General features: G+C 41.3%; 1 protein-coding gene across 5 annotated transcripts in view; it reads right to left on the reverse strand.

Annotated features, from left to right (window-relative positions):
• The window catches only part of FYB1 (FYN binding protein 1), a 152721-nt gene that overhangs the window by 62734 nt on the left and 68911 nt on the right, over nucleotides 1-21076 (reverse strand). The gene's annotated exons all lie outside the window — the stretch shown is intronic.

Raw genomic sequence — 21076 nt, forward strand, 5'->3', positions numbered from 1 at the left:
CATCCTCATTCTCATATTAATGTATTTCAGACTTTGAAAAATGTGGACTATCTCAGAAACATTGGCCTATAATTAGTCCAGTCTGCTAACACTGGACTATAATTTTTTGTCAACTGTCATTTCCAGGCATCCAGGGCCCACGCTTACTGTATCAGTACCGTCCTGAATTTAGTCCAGTGGCAGTGAGAGCCCAGACACCCATCTGGTTTCCTAAGGGCTGTAGCTAACCCTCAGTTTATTGTTTTTGTTGCTACCTCCTTACTATAATGCCTTTGCTATGCAGAGAGGCCTCTATTTATTAACAACCGCAAGAGGTCTGTAACTTACCCATTCCTGCACTTTCATAGGTCCCTAGCACTAGAAGGCATCTTAGGGGTGATATATCTCACCTCTCTCATATTGCAAATAAGAAGGTAGTCAAATAAATTACTTATCCTAAAATATTCAAAGTTTACAGAGTTGAGCTCCAAATGGAGTCTCTTGACATTAAACTCAACTATACTGTCTAAGAACTGAGGGCCGATTGGATTCACTAGGACTTATGGTGCTCAAACTACTGATTGTGATAGAATTAGGGAATCATTAAATGCGAAACTATTTTTTTCCAGTATGTTTTTCAAACTTTTCAACTACTTAAATTCAGATTTTTGAATCTTTATATATAAAAGCTTCTGAAATTTATATATAAAAAGGGGGCTTCCACCCAAATCCCCAACATTCTTTCTTGTCTCTCCCACATCCTTGAGGCTGTATGTGCCTGTGTGTGTGTTCTCTGAGATAAGGCATCTTGCAGCTAGCTCCATCTCTGAACTACAAAGTCACCAAAGCTGTTAGAAGCTGCAAGAATACCCACTTCCTACTATACCGGTACCATTTTTTTTTTTTGCAAAGCTGTTCTCACTCCGCTTCCCCATCTCAAGCAAGCTAAGCATTAGAACAATGCCTTCAAGTTCCTTTCTATGCTGTTTCTGCTTTGCACAGTAAAACAACTTTCCTAGCAAACATGAAATATTTTTCACCAGTAAATTTGAGCTGTAAGTATTATCTGCTACTCTGCATTTATCTAATGTAGTATTTCCTCCAAAGTCAGTTCCTAGGAACATTGGTCCTACTAGCTATTGAGAGAGAGAGAAAGAGTTCAGTGATCAAATATGATATGAAAAATTTCTGCAAACTACATACTCCTTTTGATATTTATAGTACTTACTAGTTTGTAAAAGACTGTAAAAAATGAATTTAACTTTACTTAACCAAGGATTTCCCAAACATACTAAAATTACTTTTTCCCTATCACATTTGTCGGCATCCTGCAGAACTCTCAGTAGCTGGGCAGTGTTGAGACAACAGCCAACCTTTCCTGAGTACTTTTTATTTGTCTTACGGGACCCCAAGCACCTTATGGAATAAAAATTTTTTTTAAGGCTCAAATATCTGAGTACAAATTTGACTCTGTAGTCAAAGGCCCTGGGTTCAATTTTGGTTACACCTCTTACTACCTGAATAACTTTGCATAAATTACAACAATCTCTGAGCCTCAGTTTTCTTCACTGCAAAATGGGGGTGGGGGTAGATTGTGATATAATGTGTGGAAAAAGAAAAAAACCCCCACTGGTAGAATATCCAAACAAAATCGAAGAACATGAGCCTCATCATTCCTCCTAAGCCCTCCACCAACATTTATTCCTATTCCAATCCTTCATCCTTATGTGCGACCAGGTAATCTCTTGTGAGCACACTGTGATGAGCATATGCAGGTTGGGTGTTGACTAAGAGCCTGAGGGAAGTCCTTGTGACAGTGACCAGTCCCAGGACGACTATGGGGGCAGGAGTCTCACCATCATTATGGTCATCTGTCTAGGTATCCAGGCTCTTTGGGGGCAGGACACATGAGATATGGAAACAGAGGTGCTCTAGTAACAGATGCTGTTGCTGCTGCTGCCTCCACGTAGTGGTAAATGGTGGCCGGTGTTACTCACAGAAGGCTGGTCTGGTAAAAACCGAGTGTCGTTGGGGCAGAAAGCAACACCATCTACTTTCTCCCTCTCCCGCCTCTACTCTGATGATGTTATCATTGTGTATGACAAACCCTCTCACTGACGCGATCTTATAAACCAGACTATTACTTTAGATTTTCATTTTTTAGTAGCTGTCTCATCAGAATAAATCCAAGAAATTACAGAAGTGGTTGCTTTTCTGTATATTTTTGGAAGAGAATTTCAGATAACAGCTCACTGAATTACTCATTCACTCACGTTGCTGAGCACATAGTTCAGCGACATTTTGCTGAGTGGAGGGGGCTTGAGAGTGAACAGGACCTGGTCTTCACTTTCATGGGACTCATGATACATAAGGGCTCAGGTTCAGAAATAACCGACACCATCTGAGATGTAGTGTGTATGATGTCACAGGAAATGCTACTCCAGTGTTAGAGATGCCGCTAAGCTACCAGCAGGTCATCAGGTCAGCACAAGTCAGTAGAATATTCCGGGATGATGGCTATGTACCATACCCGTACTGTCTTGTATTAAAGCCACCAGCCACACGTGGCTATTGAACACTTAAAATGTGACTAGAGGACATGAATTTTAAGTTTTATTTAAAGAATTTAAATTTAAATAGTCCCTTGTGCTTAGTGGCTACTATAGTGGACAGTACAGACCGAGATAAGAGGCTACCAGACAGGTAGCAATGTAAATACTCAGGAAAGCATTGGGTCTCAAGAGGCAGGTGGAAGTGTCAACAAGGTAATGGGAGAACTGAAACTCCTATGAGCTCCAGACCCGTGTAACTACCTGCTTAGCTGACATCTCAAAATGCCTCTAATTGCCTGTGTTCAAAATAAAATCATGGTCCTCCCACAGAGCTAACCCATCATTTTCTCACTGAAGAATCTGTCAGATCCACCTGCTTCCTATCTCCATTCACCTCCTCAGCCAACCTCCTGCCTCTATCACTTCTTAAACTATTTCGAAAACCATCCTTCCCCAACATCAAATATGACCAGGTCACCCTTATATGTATTTAGGCAAAAGGTCCAAGTCCTTAAAATGGCCTGTTAGTGTTAGTTTCTGCCTACCATCTTAGGTCCATCTTTTATTGCTTTTATTCCTTTATCTCCATTGCAACCTCACTTACCTTCTTACTTTTTTATTGTTCATTAAACAATACTGGAGTGGATGGAGGGCGCATGTATGGATGCCATGGGTGTTTGTGTGTGTGTGTGTGTGTGTGTGTGTGTGTGTGTATAACTGGGAGTAAATATGTTATATTACTGATTTACTGATCTTAGTCTGACTAGCCATAAAATAGAGCTAAATAAGAATAAATTAACAAAGTAAGCTCATAAAAGAATTTCTGTAAAATGTTAAATTCAGTTTATGTCTCTTATAACCATGATTTAGTATAATCAATTTAGTGACCACAGTTATGTATTCTGTAACAAATTGGATGTAATCAATCCTGTGCTTTCACCTTTGGTCAAGTTCTCATTACAGCTGAAAGGCCTGTCCCCCTCCGACTGATGCACATCAATGGATAACATCCAAGCAAGAAGAATAAGCATAAATGGGAGCTACATGTCTCCGCCTCGGCCTCCCCTCTTCCTTCTTCTCACTGCCACCACACCAGAGCTTGCAGTTCTGATTCTCACTGAAGGCCAAGAGGACAACCTCACTGCAGGGATGTGTGGGGACCTGTTGCAAAGAACAGTAACCCTAAGTTTATAAGTTACTTGCTAGCTTCGGTTCCTGTACCAACCAAAGAAGCAGACTCCGACTTTCAAATATGCCAGCTCCAGGAGACATGCTGATCTCCAATCAGTTATCTGAACTCACTGGCCTGGCTTGCACGTAGCCCCTCTCAGCAGAGAACTTTCAACCCTTACTTTTGATTCCTTTGCTCTGTTTTTTGTTTATTCCTCCTCCTTCTCCCTCCTTATAAAACCCCCTTCCTGCACCAAAAGAGGAAGATGGGTTTTCAAAGACAGGAGCCCCTCCCCCCATCTTCTCAGACTGCTGGCTAAAAGAAATGTTTTCTTGAATTTATTGAGGTGACATTAGTTAATAAAATCATGCAGGTTTCAGGCGTACAAGTCTATAATACATCATCTGCACGGCTGCCGGCTCTTGAATAAACCTCTTTCCTTCTCATCAGCACTTGAGTCACCAATTTGGCTTTTCCATGGCACAGCCAGCCAGACCTGCAGGGCATTATTCTGCATGCGTGTGCATGCGTGTGGTCCAATGTTATATGCCACTGCCCTTGGATTGCACCAACCGTGAGGATGCTCCTAGAGACACTGTGCAGATGATTATAAGTGATAAAAGTAAATGCTTTTCTTCAGGCCTGAGTTCAATGTAAGTTTTAATCAGTTGGAAGGCTTTCAAAGAGACTAGGCCACATCCATCATTTTAACTATGTTATGTGAGCTATGTAGGTACAATATGGGCAAATTGAGCTTATTTTAGCACCGTTATCTCCCTTTCATGACAGTTCCAAACCAGGGTGCTCTGAAGTTCAGAGCACTTTGTGTGTGGGTGATGTCAACTAGTCGGGAAATCTCGTGGCCTGCAGGGGGCAGAGGAGTGAGGAAAAGAAGCCCTTCGTTCCACAGCCACTTTCCCTAAGACAGTTGGCACCACTGTCCTGCACACCCTTGTGCTATTGTTTCCTTCTCTATTTGTTGTAGTTATTTTCTGGGCGTTGTAGGATAATTTTTTTTTTTTTTTTGTATTTTTCTGAAGCTGGAAATGGGGAGAGACAGTCAGACAGACTCCCGCATGCAGCCGACCGGGATCCACCCGGCACGCCCACCAGGGGCGATGCTCTGCCCCTCCAGGGCGTCGCTCTGCCACGACCAGAGCCACTCTAGCGCCTGGGGCAGAGGCTAAGGAGCCATCCTCAGCGCCCGGGGCCATCTTTGCTCCAATGGAGCCTTGGCTGCGGGAGGGGAAGAGAGAGACAGAGAGGAAGGAGTGGGGGGAGGAGTGGAGAAGCAAATGGGTGCTTCTCCTATGTGCCCTGGCCGGGAATCGAACCCCGGTCCCCCGCACACCAGGCCGATGCTCTACCGCTGAGCCAACCGGCCAGGGCCGCAGGATAATTTTATTATCCTCAGAATCGTCTCCTTAAAGAAAAGGAAATGAGCTACAGGCCAGACTCTGAGCAAAACTAAGTTGACCAAGTTGGTCTTCAAAGGCCCCTTTGTTTCCTGTTGGTATTTGTTTCCTTTTTTAAATTTTCTCAAACTCTGGTCCAGAAAGAAAAGTGGTTGTATCCAAGGTGTCAAGAAAAGTGACTGTATCCAAGGTGTCTTTAGTGACAAGTGCAAACAAGCATAATGTATGCATCTGAACTGTTTGGATCTATCCTAAGAGTGTTTGCCTCTCACAGGGCTGGCTGGAGTTCCCACTTAACATGTTGGGAGAATGAATGCTGTCCAGGAGCCCGCAGTGACTTCACACAAGTCAACGGTCAATGCCAGCTCTAGTAGTACTGCAGGCCAGCCCAGCGTCTATAACAGGATGCTCTAGTATGGTTCACACCAGCTGCCTATGTCACAGGACATCCTTTCCCTGGGTATTTCCACTCTTAACATCTCTGCTCCATCCACTGTTGCCCTAAGGAAAAGGAGTTACTAACACTGCTCAAAACAAGCTATTCTTGACTTTGTAAAATATAAGAAAGTATATGTCATTAAATGATTAAAAGAAGAACTTATTTGAGTCATTTTTTTCTATTGTCAGTGTACATAAGAATCTCCTGAGCAGGTTATTAAAAGTAGAGATGCGTAGGCCCTATTTATACCTTAATCAGAAGTTCTGATTCAGGAAGTGGGCTGATAGAATTGGCTGGTAATGATAGCATTGGGGGGAAGGGCAATCTTAAGTTTTCAAAAGTGCCTGAGCCCATTTTTGTGTGGATGGTCTACACACCACACTGGGAAAAAAAAGCATTGCCTTGAGAAACAATGGGTAAAAAGAATATTATAGTAGGTATCAGGAAAGAGATTTTGATGTGATGAAAATTTACTTGCTCTGCCTGACCTGTGGTGGCACAGTGGATAAAGCGTTGACCTAGGAATGCTGAGGTCATCAGTTCAAAACCCTGGGCTTGCCTGTTCAAGGCACATATGGGAGTTGATGCTTCCTGCTTCCCCCCCTTCTCTCTGTCTGTTTCTCTTGCTCTCTCTCCTCTCTTTCTAAAAATGAATAAATAAAAATCTAAAAAATAAAAGAAAATTTACATGATCGAATGGCAAACCCAGTCCTAGTTAACAACTTAGAAGAAAAGCCAATTTTCAATTTTTAGAAAAAACATAGCAATGTATTAAAAACTGATTTTCTACACTAATTTTGTGACTATATCAGAAAATGTGATCATATTAGCCACAAAACTGTCTAAAACAGATAGTGAATTATAATTCAATGAATCAGTCAAAGAAGGCTAAAACATTTTGCAGTGCCGTACTTAAAATAGAATAACCAAAAATTAAATAATGATTCGATTAATCGAAAACAGTTTGGTGAGTTTTTTTCTACAAAGAAGTATATGTACCTTAATAAAATCAATTATTTTGACTATTTAAATCATTTTAAGTTACTAAAAATGTGGAAATTTGAGAACAAATGTTAAATGAGCTATTTTGGTGACTGTAAATATGAAAATCCTAAACTATTGCTCAATTTTTTTCCTCTTCACTCACAGATTACAAAAAGATTAATTTTCTTGCTTTTTAAAAAAATCTCCCAAAGAATTTTCACATTGACTGATTGGTCCATTTGAAGAAAGATTAACTTCCTATTTGTCGAATGTGTTATAACATGAGTTACTGATACTGAGAGCTGGGCTTTTACTACAATGTCTTTTGTTGAATCAAGGTGCTGAAGTAACTTCCATTACTTTGCTGGTGTGACTTTAAAAAAATGTATATATTCTCTGATGATTCAGCTTTTGTCCCCAAATTCACTTTAATGATATGGAGAAATACTTGTTGGACATATGTTTTGAACAAGTTCTCGCTCTCGAAAGTGAGATGATAAAAATTGTTCTGATTTGGTTATAAAATTTTATAAAAATATGTATTTTATTTATCAAAATTAATTTGTCAATAGCTATCTCATGTACATCATTCAGCTTTAATTTATATTCATTTTTTCCTCCACCAAATGGAAAGAAATATACGTAAAAATAATTCTGGCCCAGCTTTAGTTGTCTTTGATTTCAGCTTATATGCTGTTAGCATTTATACTTTATGCCTAGACTCTAGGTCAAAATCCTTTTCTGGAGACTAAAGAACCTTAAATTTTTCTAATAACTAGTTATGTATCCCCTTTAGGGCACTCAAACACATTTCTCATTCTTTCTTTCAATCTTCTAAGTCCCTGCAAATAAGGAAGGGCATCATTATGTGTAAACACTGTTTTTCTTATAACACAGTTCAAGAAGTGAAGAACTCATATAAACCATTAGTTTCTTCAGGTCATTTGTTTTATTTATAATTAGTAAGTGCAAACTCAGGCATATGCACAGTACCTATACATGAGGCTAGTTGAATTTTTTACTCGTTTTTGTGTGGTGTAACCCCAAACTTAGATGATTCTTTTAAGATAACCCATTAAGTACTTTTCTAATAGACACTTTACAACAGTTAAATGTCTTACTAATGTTTTCCCCTTACCTTCACGATGAAAAGTTCTTGGTCAATATAGTAGGCTGACTACATGCTAGAGCAACTCTGCTCACCCCAAATCTCTATAAAATATTAAAATATCACTGACAAAAACCCCCCACTGACACACTGGAAAATAAGAAAGTAAACCCCCAGTGGAGCAGAGCCACGAGGAACCTCTCAAAGACAGATCTGAAGAGCACTCGCTGAAAGAGGACACAGAAGCCCCAGAGAGCAGACAAGAGAGGGTGTTGAAAGGCAGCACCCACCTAGAGCACCCTACGCTCAGAGATGAAGAGTGCTGGGGACAGGAAGGGGCCCTAGGGAAGTACTTCAAGGGACCTTCACTACCAACAACCGTGGAACCTCTAAACATTTAGGAAAAGCCAGAGCCAAGAGAAGAGGACTCTGGAGTCACAAATGGTAGAACTCTCACCTAAGCAATCAGCAGTACAGCGAGAGAGGTGCATCTAAATGAGGACAAGTTGATGTTGTGTTAATGAACAACTTTCGTGTTGTGTTTGAACAAAATAAAACGTGATTTAACACAACAGTTGGATGCCATTCTTCCTGGTAGTGATTGATACCCGAGGCAGCTGCTGATGGCTGCGATCCGTTAGTTGTTTATTGTTCAATGGGGTTGCTATTTGAGCATTATCTCCTTTCCCTTTTTAATAAGTATAATTAATTTGCTGTCAATGATTTAAATCTTTATGATATATCAGGAACTTTTTGAGTGCTCTGTATCCATTTCCAATCAACCCTCCAATAACCCTAGGACAGAGATGACTTACATTAATTAACAGATGAGAAACTGAGGCTTGGAGAGCCTAAGACCTCTCCCCCACACCTTGGGGTCCCCCAGTGAGCAGCAGAGCTTGTACCAGAGCCCGAGGCTCTCTTGCAACAGAGCAGCTGCTCTGAACTCTCCCTTACAAGAAAGAATTGTGTGAACTCCTGCATTTTTTAAGACATACAGAAAAATGTGCTCCTGTCTTCACACTACATCTCACCTCTAGATCAGTGAGCGTTGATAGTGCTTTCGGCAAGCTCTCTTATCAACTTCGCAGCGAGATTAACAAAAGTTTCCAGTCTACAAAAATACAGTGACAAGCTCCTACAAATATCTGTTTTTATCAACACCACATCCACCCTCTCCTTTCATCGTGTGGTTCACAAATGCAGGAATCGTCTGCAGCGTCAAACCAGGAAAGCAACTGTAAAGCTTCCCATAAAACAAGGCACCCTTTATTTTAGGAAAACCGCCCGACTTTCTTTTACACTGACTTAATTTCTATGTACTACACAAACACAGGCCTATTTTGAAGATTAGCCAGTTCATACATTAAATTTGCTAAAGAAATAGATGACTGTTGTTACCAAGTGACGTGTTATCTGGATAGTGAGGTCCCTAGGCCAGTACAGTTGCTCTTGCGTGCTGATCGTATTCAGAACACTGAAACACCCAGCCTGCTCACGCCTTGGCCCTCCTGACCAGCTTCGTGGGTGCGGAGAGGGTGGGCTATCACCAAGCATGGAGACTTCTCACGGGGAACAAGTATGGTCACACTGGGTAGGATCATGGGCTCCAGTGTCATTCTAGCCTCTGTCATACAACAGCCGTTCTTACAGTGACACATAATTATTCAGGTTTTTGAGGTCTGTTTATCATAGCACTTAGATTTTTTTTCCTTTGCCTTGAGTACCACCTGTAGTGATAAAGATGGTTTTTTAATTTAATGAATAGTAATTATATGAACCATGTGCAAACACTGTGCTGAGATAACCAAACAGCCAAGCAAGGCAGAAAGGGGAAGAGGAATGAAAATAAAAGGAAATAGAGAATGGGAAAGGGTGGGAAGGAAAGAGGAGGGGGCAAGAGTCCTTGATTACAGATGTTCTCTGGGGGAACACTGCCATTTTTAGGCCAACCTTTTTCATCTCATGGCACACATCAACTAATTACTAAATTCTGTAGCACACCCCAAAATGTATTATATTGTTTGCTAATCTGACAAAATAAAAACAGGTATGAGTTTGATTCATTCACACTAGACAGCTATGGTTGTGTTGGCTGTTGTCAATTTTAATTTGACAATCTAGGGTAAAGAGTTTGGTGCCCCAGACTAAATAATTAGGTATTACATGTTTTAAACATTCTTGCAGAGCACCAGCATGCGGTGCACTGGCTGAAAACCTCTGTTTCTGGGCTGATGGTCACAGTGTGCACAATTTAACCACCTAATAAAATAGTGCACAATTCAGCTGTTAATGTAGTGAACCAACTACATTCTTTTAAGGGCTCCAGACATTTCTTAGAAATCCCTGGACCTCTTTATGATAGCAAGTAAAAGGAGAAGCCTGACGACTTTCTGGACTCTGGTACCAGCCCCATCGATATTAGACATTTGAATAGCACCTTTGCACCTACCCTAACTAAGCAAATTTTTAAGATCAACCACAGGACACTATCTATTTGCTTAAACATATCATTTCCTCATATTTATATTTTAATATAATCACTCACTTCCTTTGTTTTCAGAAAAATACCTACGGCTTAGAAACCCTACCTCTTTCCATCATCCCCTTTACCCTCTACCCAACTGTAATTACTCTATTCGACTGCAGTATTTCTCAACGTGGTCCAAGAGCTACCTGCCTCAGAACCACCTGGTGATATGAATAGCTATGCCAATTCCCGGCTTCCATTCAACCTTCTTGAACTACAAACTTTGGGGGCATCCTTATGCAACTTAGAGTTGAATAACCTTTGAAAAACTAAGGCTCGATTTTGATGTTCTATTATTCTTTCTGAATATATGACATACACATTGTTGGTCAGATCATCTATCTGTTTTGGCCATCTTTCTCCTTAGAGACCCATTTAGTGTTACAATCATCAGGAAGACATGTAAGGGACATTGGTTTGCATGGGGATTGTTATAATATTTTAATTCAGGAAGGAACCTGAAAACTTCCAAATCCTAGATCTGGTAGAAGAAAGCTGCTCTCCAGCACTATTTCTTTTAAGAGGGTAAAAGAATGATGATCACATCCACTCAGAATAATTCTGTTCCCGTGCTTCTATCAGGATCAACTAAACTCTCCTAGGTGCATTCATCAGTAGTTTCTAGTAATACAATAACTATCGACAGCAATATAAAACCACTTCCTCCCACCTGGCCATCCCTCTCAACTAATTCCTTCCACTTTCAGAAGAGATGGTAAAGATACCTTTTAATAAGAAACTTCTGCTTAATACACAAAGACAACAGCTGAGCTTAAGGGTTTGGGGAGAGACAGCTGGACTGTTCCGAATCAAAAATGAAAAAAATTAGTTCTTATTTTTCTTTGCCATTGAGAAGGAATCAAAGAAATGAGAAAAGGAAAGGGTGAGCAACAGGAGAGGAGACAGGAGCCCATATTGCAAAATACCTCGCTGCTTGTGAAGAAGGGTTGTGGCCAGTATTGTGGTTCAAGTTTTCTATCTTCAATGCAGTGTAAACTCCCGCCTCCTCATGCCTTCAATAAAGTCTGTCGTGCACATAAAAATGCCTTCACTGAGTTCTCTGCAGTGAAAACTATGGAAAAGCACCACCAAGTCTTGTTCAGGAGACTGCAGTACAGCACAGGGTCAGTGTGACAATTCCTACACCCGTCCAAGTTAGAAGCAGGAACTGAAGGTCAGAAGGGAATTCAATCCACTTAAGAATTCAATCCACTTGGTCATTCATTGATCTTATGTGGAGACCATTAGATTTTTTTCATAAGACATGCCTGGTGTTTGAAATAAACTTCATCTAGATTTTAAAGACCACGTGAGTTGCTTTTCTATTTCCTACTTTAGCTTTTCCATTTCAAAGTTACGTTGGCATGTGGAATTCACCATGTTTTCTTAGTAGTCCAGGATTCAGCAACCCCTTTGGTCCACATGCCTCCATAAATGCTAAATATCTCTTGTGGGTTTTACCAGCAGGTTTCACTGACTCAAAAGAAAGGAGACTTGTGATGATGGGATGAAGGAATGGAAAAGAGTAAGATTAAAAACATCATAGCTTAGCCTGACCAGGTGATTGTGCAGTGAATAGAGCGTTGGACTGGGACGCAGAGGACCCAGGTTTGATAACCCCAAGGTCACTGGCTTGAGTGCGGGCTCATCTGGTTTGAGCAAGGTTCACCAGTTTGAGCCCAAGGTTGCTGGCTCGAGCAAGGGGTCACTCAGTCTGCTGTAGCCTCCCACCCCCCGGTCAAGGCACATATGAGAAAGCAGTCAATGAACAACTAAGGTGCCACACGAAGAACTGGTGCTTCTCATCTCTCTCCCTTCCTGTCTGTCTGTCCCTATCTCTGTCTCTCTGTCTCTGTCACAGAAAACAGAAAAAAAAATCATAGCTTAGAGGATGAGAATGAAGAAGAAAGCAAGAAAATAAAAGGGAGACAGATGGTAGGAGCATTGGTGGAATGTCATTTTCTAGACCTAGTGACATAGGCTATTGGTTATAGAATGAAAGTTTCTGCCACCCTAAAATTTATATTTTGAATCCTAACCCTCAATGTGATGGTGCTATAAGGTAGGGTCTTTCAGAGGTGATTTGGTCTTGTGGGTGGGAGCCCCATGAATTTCATTAGTGCCCTTATAAAAGAGACTCCAGACAGCTCCCAGGTCCCTTCTGCCACGTGAGGACACAGTGAGGAGACAGTCATTTGAACCAGGAAGTCGCTCTCGCCAGACACTGAATCTGTCAGCGCCTTGATCCTGGACTTCTCAATTTCCGGAACAGCAAAAGAAATTTCTGTTGTTTCTAAGCTGCTCAATCTATGGTATTTTTATAGTAGCTACCTGAACTAAGATAATACCTTCCCTTGTAATAGTGTACCAACACAGTAGATCCATTAGCTGACCACTCAGAGTTGTGGAGAAAGCAGAGGTTCACAGCTGGGAGGCAGAGAGCTAGCAGAAGGTCTAGAACCTCAGTTGGTTGCATGCCACTTAGCCAGAGTACAATTAATTTCTCCCTATGGGGATTAAGAATTCAAAGCATTAGAGAAATCAAAGACAGCCTCTTCCTACAAAATAGAGAGGTTTCCTGCTTATTAAACTGCTAACAGCAGGTCTAAGAATTTTTCTTTAACTGAGAGTAAAATGAAATACTAACGTGTATTTGATAGACTTGCCTTATCCTCCTTCCACATATAACTGCTTTTGAAAAAGTGGTTGAGGAGCAAGTCACAGTTTCGTGTGTGTGTGTGTGTGTGTGTGTGTGTGTGTAACTGTAACTTTCCTACCCAATCTAGATGAACCAGAAGTCAAGGGCTGGCGAGGAGGGAGAAGCAGGGTCCTGGAGAACCTGAAGTCTATATCCTCAGAGAGTTCATGCATGGGGTCCCTCAACTTCTTTAAGGTGACAATTTGGAAGAGAAATAGGAAATAGTGTGCGACTTTAAAACGTACCACTTCCTGAAAGGGGCTATTTTGTGGCATTAATCTAGGATTCTTTCTCCACCTAGTAACAGTTGAACTACTTTTTCCAGACTAAGAGGAAGAAATACTCACACTTTGGATCTCTGTGATATACCGTGTATCTGCCTTGCCATTTTATTTTTTTAAAGACAGATTTTTCATTGGATGGTTGCAGTGATCCGATCACCACACAGATCGCTTTGGGAAATATGATGATCTACTTTATTTTTCCAAGAATTATCAGAAAATCAAGAAAAGAAAATGGTATTATGCGGCAAGAAGCTTTCTGTGCGCCCTTCTTAGCCTTACCAAACCTCCGAGCCGCCGGGGAACGCGCAGGCGCGGTGGGCTGGCCTCGTGCAGTGCACTTGGCACAGCGCAGGCACGCAGGCTATTGAATAAGCACAAGCAGCTGATTCTACGGGTAAGTCCTGACTTTGGGGTAAAGAAAAACCTCATATGGGTTTTTTTTTTTCAGATTTTTTTTTTCTATAACCAGATGTCTCATCTTCGGTTACTTTTTCCTGATAGTATCTATTGCTATTGGGTGTTCAAGATGTTTTTTTTTCCTACCTTTGCTCTGCCAGACAGAACAAAGTCTGATAGTTTTTTCTTTAGTAGCAATTTAAACAGAAGAGAGTATGTTTCTTGTTTATTTACTAGTGGTTAACAAAGCAGTTACACTCTCCAATTTTTGGACTCTCTCTTTTTTCTTATATGTTGGAAAAACATGTAATTTAGTTCTCGAGATGGTTTTTTAGGATTTTAAAGCCATACCATAACTATCAAAATTGTGGTTTCTCTACAAGAATATACAGACACTGCTCACAAAAATTAGGGGATCAGGGAATGTGTAGATACTCCAGTACTTTCAGCCTTTTGTCTAGTGCATTTTCACCAATGAAATAAAGGTTGGTTTTGCATCTCATTTGCATAATTGAACAACTTTCTTTTACTTGTTTGCTTTTCTGATTTTTTTTTTTGGAGACAGAGAGAGAATGAGAGTCACAGAGAAGAGAGAGAGGGATAGACAGGGACAGACAGACAGGAACAGAGAGATGAGAAGCATCAATCAGTTTTTCGTTGCGCGTTGCAACACCTTAGTTGTTCATTGATAGCTTTCTCATATGTGCCTTGACCGCGGGCTTTCAGCAGACTGAGTAATCCCTTGCTGGAGTCAATGACCTTGGGCTCAAGCTGGTGAGCTTTTGCTCAAATCAGATGAGCCCGTGCTCAAGCTGGTGACCTAGGGGTCTCGAACCTGGGTCTTCCGCATCCCAGCCCAACGCTCTATCCACTGCACTACCGCCTGGTCAGGCCTGATGTTCTTGTTTAATAAAAAATATCAAATGCCTCTTTTTTTATTGCTTCATATTCATTTTGAAATATCCCCTAATTTTTGTAAGCAGTAAATATATATATATATTTTGTATGTGTTTGTAAATTTCCAGATATATTTGTAAAAATAGGTAGCTGGATTTCTGCTCCTGAGGCATAATTTTATTCTTCCAATAATTGGAGTTATTCTTGCACAAAAGTTAATTTCATTTTGTTTTTTAAAATAAAAAACATATACACAAAGAGGTGTTTTAGGCATATGAACCCATATTCAGATACAGTTTCTGTCAAGCTAAAGAAGAACCTTTAGAGGCAAATGCATGTTATGGAAATCCAATCCTTCAATAAAGGGTTTTATTTGACTTGGCTTAGAAATTATTTAGCAGGTTATTATGGAGCAAGGCCTCTCCGAGCCCAGTGAGAAGGCTGAAACTATAATGTATACATTTGCTCCACTCTTCTTCCTAGTTTTTGGGAAAAAACAACGTATGTGTGTAAGCACAATCAAAAGTAAATTAGAAAGAGCTTTTATGTGTTTGATTCTTAGACTTGACTTTCCTTTTCATCTCCTTCCTTTCTCAAGTAATTGAAATTTCATTTTTAATGCTTTTATCTTTACGGGTTACTTGATTATTTTAAGAATGAAATCATTTTTATCAAATTTGGTATGTAGTATATAATCTCATGCATTTCATACTTCAGCCATTGTAAATAAAAATATTTATTTATGTTACAAGTGGCCATATCTTCTTGGGTCTAGCACAAATGCTACTAATGATGCTATAATGCCAGTTGATTGGGCAATATTTCCATATTTTCCATTGTAATGGGGCTTGAAAATGTACCAGTCCTGCCTCTTGATCACAGGAAGAGTTATTCCAATGGGGTAAATCATGGATGTTGCCGCCAGCTAGGTTTTATAGAAGTTTCTCTTCTCATAGCTAAAATTAATTTTAAAAGATTATCTGATGCCTGAGCAGTTAAGGAAAACAATAAAATTAAAGACCAAGTTGAGCACTGAGCGAACCAGGAACCTAAATATGCTGAGCAGAGATTTCAATGGCAAATGACTTGGGTCCATTTGCTTTCCCCGTATGTCAGTCCCTGTGGTCCTCTCCCTTCTTGACTCATTTTCCTATTCAGTATTCTCTTCCTCTCCTCGTCTAGTGCAAACTGATTGGCTGATGGCTCTCAGGACATTGGCAGGTTATCGGAGGTCAGATGCTATCAATAGTCCAGAGGTGAAGCACCCATCAGGTAGCTGGATCTCTCCCTTGCCCCACACTGATTGTGTCCAGAATATTCTTCAGAATAGGAGACTTGGAGAGGGGTTGGGGAGTGGTCATCCAAGTCCCTGACTAATAAGCGTAGTCCAGATATGTAAAACCAGGTTGGCTGGCAGTGGGCACTCAATTCATGTGAGTTTCCTTTTTTTCACCTTGCTGCCTGCTTTATGAAGGGGTAAACTGATGGTACTTTTATTTTATTTATTTATTATTATTATTTTTTTTGTATTTTTCAGAAGCCAGAAATGAGGAGGCAGTCAGACTCCTGCATGCGCCCGACCAGGATCCACCCAGCACGCCCACCAGGGGGCGATGCTCTGCCCATCCGGGGCATCGCTCTGTCATGACCAGAGCCATTCTAGTGCCTGAGGCAGAGGCCACAGAGCCCGGGCCATCTTTGCTCCAATGGAGCCTTGCTGCGGGAGGGGAAGAGAGAGACAGAGAGGAAGGAGAGGGGGAGAGGTGGAGAAGCAGATGGGTGCTTCTCCTGTGTGCCCTGGCCGGGAATCAAACCCGGGACTCCTGCATGCCAGGCCGATGCTCTACCACTGAGCCAACCGGCCAGGGCCTGATGGTACTTTTAGAATAATTGTTAACCCCTAAATTATGATGGCAGTAGTTAGCTGGTGTTACATAATGAGGGAGAGGACTTCCCCCATGTTCCTCCTCCAATTCCCAAATAAAATAGTAAAAACAAAATAAGGCAAGGTAAACATTGTTTCAAATTCACTAGTGGTCACCACACAAGAAAAGGAAAATAACCTCACTGGATAAATTTCAAAAAGTGATGGCTAAGGGAGGAAACAGAAGGTCCTGGTGTCACAGGAGGCGAGTGTAGCTTCCCAGTTGTTCCCCGGGCTCGGGAGCAATACTGTGGGAATCCAGCGATTCTAGAAAAATATGAGCATTCCCCCTAATATACTCCAGCTTAGAGAAAACTAAGCAGCCTGGTTCAGGAGAAACCAATAGCATGAAAGCCCTACATACCACTACAGGGTCAGACCAGAGGCAGAAGGGGGCTCAGCCGTCATGGTTGGCCTGGCTTTGGTCTGGGGCCCTGAATGAGGTCTCAGATAATGGACCAGAATCCAGATCTCCAACAAGAACTGCCCTCAAGGCCAGCGCAGCTATCCTCACTCCATAGAAGAGTGGGTTAAAAGCGATATCAGGACTCAGATTGCAGCTCTCAAGGGAAGATGAACTCATCATGCTGGATGAAGGCAAGTAGATGTGTCTGTCTTCCACTGGGCAGATCAAAAGAAATGGTGCGACCACTACGCCTGTGGAACCCCAAAACCTTCAGCACAAAGAAGACTCCACCTCTCAGAAACTATTGATGGTGGAATGATTGACACAATCATGGACTGGCAAAGTTCTTAAACCTTAAGGACAGATTTCTCTGGGAATCATTTTCAAAGAGGGAAATTCAGGGTGGTCTCTGACTTCTCAGTAAAATGAAATTCCAGAAAGTAAAAATAAAGATCATGTAGGTTGCTTATAAACATGATAAAAATATCAGGTAGTAAGAGCCCAAAGGATGCTTTTGGAATATGACACAGCCCCGAACAGGTTGTGCTGTAAGATTTAGACTGAGAAGCTGGTTCATCTTAGAAGGGCAGAAGAGAGAATTTTAGAAATCAAAGAATTGGGAGCTTTTGAGATTTGACCATGAAACTGGGTGATCAGGAAAGAGCAGGTGCTTCCTAAGGCATTTCACTTACGTGTTTAAACCCAGACAAGCTGCCAAATTCACAGTTTCCTCTGAAGCGTCAACCCGGGATAGAAGGAAGACGGACAGGTCTTATGGAAAACTGCTTTCCTAGGGATCCAGGAGGGCAAGTGAAATAGACTGGGCTCAGACTGGAGCTACAGGTAAAGGTGGACGCCAGCCAAGTGCATGCCGGGCGCCGGGAGCGTGAGCACGCACAGCATGCGGAGGGTCTCCGTGCCACCCGGAGCTGAGCCACTCTAGACGACGTCCTACGCCAAGCTGTGCGCCACAAAGCTTTGCCTCCAGTGTTCCAGTGTCCTCAAGTAGCCCAGTCTGTGATCTACTTTGTAGGTACTTTGATCTCAGATTCCAGGTGCACACTCACATGTGTCAGTGCTTGTAGAAACCCTGCTATGTAAACAATCCACGCGACCCTGAATTTCTTAAATTGAATCCCTTCTTCCTGCCAGGGCTGCGAGCAACACAGTGATAATAAACGCGATCTGTACATATCTAATAAGGCAATAAATGTGACCTGTACATATCTAATAAGGTAATTTTAAGAGAGTACACGTGAAAGGAGAATGAAGGGAAGGAAGGCGACAGCTTCAGGATCTATGAAGGAAATCCTTGTCCCTTCCTAGAAACGAGTCACTTGCTGGTGAAAATAGACCAAATGCCTTTCAGCTCCAAACTGCTATAGGTGGATTAAAGCAACACATAAATAATTGAGGAGGGAGGGGGTCAGTCACAGCATTAGCTCATTGCTAAAGCCATTTGGGACCTTGGCTTTGCCCCTTCAGTTGTCTGATGCTTAACTGGTCATTCTTGAAGCTAACACAGGAAAGATGAGTCTTAGTTTCTCTCCAGTGTTAAGAACAAGACTAGAAAAAGAAAAAACAAAACTGGACGCAGTATTTCCCAGCAGGTTTTACAAACTCCTAGATGCAAACCAGCAGCCAGGCCAGGGGTTCTCACCCCAGATGTTGCTGGCCGGGCATACACAGTGATGCTTGGAAGGAAGTCCTTTCACGACTGGCTTGGAAACCAAAAGGAACCAAAGGAAAGGTTAGTTCACAGAGCATTTTTATATTTTGAATTAAAAAAAAGTTTTGGCTTTCATAATCTTAAGTGGTTCTGGAAAAAACGTTACTAGCTCCACATTCAGAAAAGCAGCATGTTATATTCAAGCTCTGGTTTATAAGAAAATAGGCCGAAAAGATCTACAATCTAGACTATGTGTATAATACTAATTTTGCATAGAAGCTTAGTTCAATTGAATGTAACTCTATTGGCAAGGGATATCTAGTTTGTTTTAAAATAAAGTAATTCCTAAGCTATAGAGAGTATTAATACTACATTCTGATTAGTGAGATTTTGGTGGGAGGGCAAACCTGAGCAACTAACAAGAATATATTATTTCTATGCTTCAAATAAATAGAGTTGAGCACACCAGTCTCTGTCTTCATAGAGCTTGCAGTGGTATTTATAGTAAAAAGGAAAAAAGCCTTGTTTCAACCAAAAGACAAAGAAAGAGAGAAGAATGAGGACTCTCTGGGTTTCATTTATGCTTTATTTATTATCTCATGCTAGCCTATGTTTCAAGAGAGGGAGCCCAGCAGGGAGGGTGGCAATGGGGCCCCGGGCTCTGAGTGAGAGGGTCAGGCCGGTGCCTGCTCTGTCATGGCACAGCCTTGGGCATGTTACCCGGCCTCTGTGGGCTTCATGTCCTCATAGCATCCCTACTTCCTTGGAATTGACAGGGTAACATCTCTCTGATCTATAACGAGCCCTCAATAAATGCTACATATTTCTAACGGTTAATATACTGGATAAAGAAGATAAAAATGGAGAGGTGGATCTGAGGATGCGGTATAAAGAAATTGTACGTGCATCTGGAAGAAATCAGGTGGAAGGCTAAGAAACAAGTTTTAGAGTTTTGAAAGCCTGCAATATTATTAGATGAAGCTTTAGTTAATCTGAATACTATACGATGAAATATCCTCTAATTTTTGTGAGCAGTATACATATATACTTTCTAATGCCGGTATATTTTTTTAACTTTCCTAAATGGAATGCTGAATTACTTAGTATGATTGAGGAGAAAATAGCAATGTTGGGATCTGGAGTCGGCTGATTTGACTATTAAGAAATTCTCTGCGTTCAGAAAATAAATGCTTATTTTATGACCTATAGGGGAGGTTATTTTCTGTACTTTCTCACAGTCAAAGTTTGGAAACAATACAAACTGTTAAATCAATTAGGTGTGTCATCTACTTACAAGACTATTATGCAGCTTAAAGAGTAATCGGTTACTTCTTATTAAAATGTGGAAAGACAGACAGGACTTATTAGTGTTTTATAAGAAACAAGGATATGAGCATTGCATATAATACTCTACTTCCTGGGTAAACAGCAGGGGGGATTGGTATCTGTATTTCTGTTTGCTTGTTTAAACGTGAACAGACTTTGGGGTGGCTGTTCGTGAGAGGCAGAGGCTGGAAAGACCCAGCAAATGGCAGAAAGAAACTAATGGCAATTTTTCACTATGTGCCATCTGACACTTTCTTTATATACTTGCTGGGTTTTTCGTTTTGTTTTGTTTTAGCTAGATGTGGTTTCTATTTAAAAAATAAATTTAAGAAAAGTGAATGATTTAAAGGGCTGTTGTTCAGAATTTAATTTTATGAAACACAGTGCTTTTATTTTGACGCCCACCTGAGGTCAGATCAAGTGAAGAAAGGCTGAGTTCTAATTGGTAGAAGAGGTGGATGAAGAGGGAAGGGGTCCACTTTGGAGCATTATACACACCATGGAATCAGAGGCTGAAAGCGGGGTACACTGATGAGAGGATGAGGGTCTACACTGTGTGACGGGGCACCTGAGCAGAGGGAAGGCATGCCAGGGTGGGGCAAGGCCGAAAAGGGAAAGAGAAGGGCAAGAATCAACCCGATACCAGGCTGTTGTGCTGGGGCTCTCAGAGCCCCACTGCACTAAAATCAAGTGACCACACTGCAGAGCCAGCAAGGCAATGGCGGCAGCACTTGTGAAAACTCACTTGCTAGCATGCGACCAGATACCCGGTTCCCACCATCCAGACCTCGCAGTGGGTGGGAACAAAGATGGAGGATGTGGAAGAGAGCACCCAGGGAATTCTGCCTGACATCAGAACAGCTTGTTTGGCATGAACTAGAGCCATAAAATGGAGCTCATGATAGCAAAATTTAAAATCTGGGGTAGAGAAGAACCAAGAAAGAGAAATAAGAAGGGGCCCAAAAATAACATGTCTGAGTTATATACCAGTTTAATCATTAATCTGTTAATCAGCACTGAAAATATTGATCTTGGGAAGATTACAAAGTGTCAAATATGTCTACGGAGCCAAAAAAAAAAAAAAAAAAAAGGACAAGAACCTGTATGACTGGAACAGCTTTAATCGGACCAGACACTTGTAAAGAGAAAAATATATCCAGTAGTGAGTGTGATCACTTGTAAACATCTTCCTCCTCCCAGTAGCAACAGTTACACATCATTTGCCTAAAATATCAATCATGTCAGGCATAAGTGAGTTTCATCATGCAGAGTTACAAATCTTTACCAAGTCACTCAGC

Source organism: Saccopteryx bilineata, chromosome 1, assembly GCF_036850765.1.
Source record: "Saccopteryx bilineata isolate mSacBil1 chromosome 1, mSacBil1_pri_phased_curated, whole genome shotgun sequence".
In the NCBI taxonomy this organism is placed as follows: domain Eukaryota; kingdom Metazoa; phylum Chordata; class Mammalia; order Chiroptera; family Emballonuridae; genus Saccopteryx; species Saccopteryx bilineata.